The sequence below is a fragment of the Hoplias malabaricus genome, chromosome 1 (genome assembly GCF_029633855.1).
Source record: "Hoplias malabaricus isolate fHopMal1 chromosome 1, fHopMal1.hap1, whole genome shotgun sequence".
Classification (NCBI taxonomy): Eukaryota; Metazoa; Chordata; class Actinopteri; order Characiformes; family Erythrinidae; genus Hoplias; species Hoplias malabaricus.
The window spans coordinates 17,018,381-17,020,880 of NC_089800.1; the positions used below are offsets into that span (position 1 = coordinate 17,018,381).

A 2,500-nucleotide genomic window follows, 5' to 3' on the forward strand; every position below is an offset into this window, starting at 1 on the left:
TAAGGGAGACTCAGACATAGGCAGGTGTGCTTGTCAAATCCTCCTATGTTGTTCCAAAGCTGAGATCTGACCATCCCACTTCCAATATATTACAGTCAAAAAATATGTGGGTTTTGGACACTTGAAATTTTACAACTCTAAAGACAGATATGAGATCAAGGAGACATGGGATGCATCAATAAATGTTTGTTATTTTGGCACAAACATGATGTTTCACTGATGTGAAATATATTACAGATAGGATGGCCAAAGACTGGTTACTCTTTGGAATAACGTTATTTTTATGCTAAGAAAAAAACATTTTTCATGCATCCGATGTCCCCATAATGTCATATATGTCATTAGAGTTGTAGATTTCCACTGTCCAAAACCCATATATGTTTTCACTTGAATGTATTGAAAGTGAAACCATCAGATCTTGGCTTTGGCATGAGATGTCTTGAAAGTAAGACCAGCGCTGTCTAAATATGAGTCTCCTCTGCTCAGGGTGTGAGTACAGAGAAGATTGGAGAAAGTCAAAAGTTTTGCTCAAAAATGACTGCAGATCAAAAGAGGTCCCCAGTTCAAATCTGGGTGCCCCCTCATGTAAAGATAGCATTGGTTAGACTTATCTTTTCACTGATGTGAGAGAGAACATCCTAGCAAGAGAGCTTGGCCTCCTTTTGTCTGAAAATGAAACCCCAAAGATTGTTGGGTGTCTTCATCTTTAGCAGAGGATGGTTTTGATCCATCGACCTCTGGGTTATGGGCCCAGCACGCTTCCGCTGCGCCACTCTGCTAGCAGTACACCCCAGATGGGACTCGAACCCACAATCCCTGGCTTAGGAGGCCAGTGCCTTATCCATTAGGCCACTGGGGCTCGGAAAAAAACTCCATATATTCTCCTTGCCTAGCTTGCCTTTGCATTCACCGGTCACCTTTGGAAAATTTTTGGGTAAAATTTTGACTTTCTCCAATCCTCTCCAAACTCATACCCTGCGTAAGGGAGACTCAGACATAGGCAGGTGTGCTTGTCAAATCCTCCTATGTTGTTCCAAAGCTGAGATCTGACCATCCCACTTCCAATATATTACAGTCAAAAAATATGTGGGTTTTGGACACTTGAAATTTTACAACTCTAAAGACAGATATGAGATCAAGGAGACATGGGATGCATCAATAAATGTTTGTTATTTTGGCACAAACATGATGTTTCACTGATGTGAAATATATTACAGATAGGATGGCCAAAGACTGGGTACTCTTTGGGATAACGTTATTTTTATGCTAAGAAAAAAACATTTTTCATGCATCCGATGTCCCCATAATGTCATATATGTCATTAGAGTTGTAGATTTCCACTGTCCAAAACCCATATATGTTTTCACTTGAATGTATTGAAAGTGAAACCATCAGATCTTGGCTTTGGCATGAGATGTCTTGAAAGTAAGACCAGCGCTGTCTAAATATGAGTCTCCTCTGCTCAGGGTGTGAGTACAGAGAAGATTGGAGAAAGTCAAAAGTTTTGCTCAAAAATGACTGCAGATCAAAAGAGGTCCCCAGTTCAAATCTGGGTGCCCCCTCATGTAAAGATAGCATTGGTTAGACTTATCTTTTCACTGATGTGAGAGAGAACATCCTAGCAAGAGAGCTTGGCCGCCTTTTGCCGCCTAGTGTCTGAAAATGAAACCTCAAAGATTGTTGGGTGTCTTCATCTTTAGCAGAGGATGGTTTCGATCCATTGACCTCTGGGTTATGGGCCCAGCACGCTTCCACTGCGCCACTCTGCTAGCAGTACACCCCAGATGGGACTCGAACCCACAATCCCTGGCTTAGGAGGCCAGTGCCTTATCCATTAGGCCACTGGGGCTCAGAAAAAAACTCCATATATTCTCCTTGCCTAGCTTGCCTTTGCATTCACCGGTCACCTTTGGAAAATTTTTGGGTGAAATTTTTGACTTTCTCCAATCCTCTCCAAACTCATACCCTGCGTAAGGGAGACTCAGACATAGGCAGGTGTGCTTGTCAAATCCTCCTATGTTGTTCCAAAGCTGAGATCTGACCATCCCACTTCCAATATATTACAGTCAAAAAATATGTGGGTTTTGGACACTTGAAATTTTACAACTCTAAAGACAGATATGAGATCAAGGAGACATGGGATGCATCAATAAATGTTTGTTATTTTGGCACAAACATGATGTTTCACTGATGTGAAATATATTACAGATAGGATGGCCAAAGACTGGTTACTCTTTGGAATAACGTTATTTTTATGCTAAGAAAAAAACATTTTTCATGCATCCGATGTCCCCATAATGTCATATATGTCATTAGAGTTGTAGATTTCCACTGTCCAAAACCCATATATGTTTTCACTTGAATGTATTGAAAGTGAAACCATCAGATCTTGGCTTTGGCATGAGATGTCTTGAAAGTAAGACCAGCGCTGTCTAAATATGAGTCTCCTCTGCTCAGGGTGTGAGTACAGAGAAGATTGGAGAAAGTCAAAAGTTTTGCT

General features: G+C 41.0%; 2 non-coding genes across 2 annotated transcripts; both read right to left on the minus strand.

The window, feature by feature from the left end:
* Window positions 1–786: 786 nt before the first annotated feature.
* Window positions 787–859, minus strand: trnar-ccu (transfer RNA arginine (anticodon CCU)). The gene has a single exon. It is a non-coding gene; the product is annotated as a tRNA-Arg (tRNA).
* Window positions 860–1,776: 917 nt separating this feature from the next.
* trnar-ccu (transfer RNA arginine (anticodon CCU)) lies at window positions 1,777–1,849 on the minus strand. Its single transcript has one exon. It is a non-coding gene; the product is annotated as a tRNA-Arg (tRNA).
* Window positions 1,850–2,500: the final 651 nt, after the last annotated feature.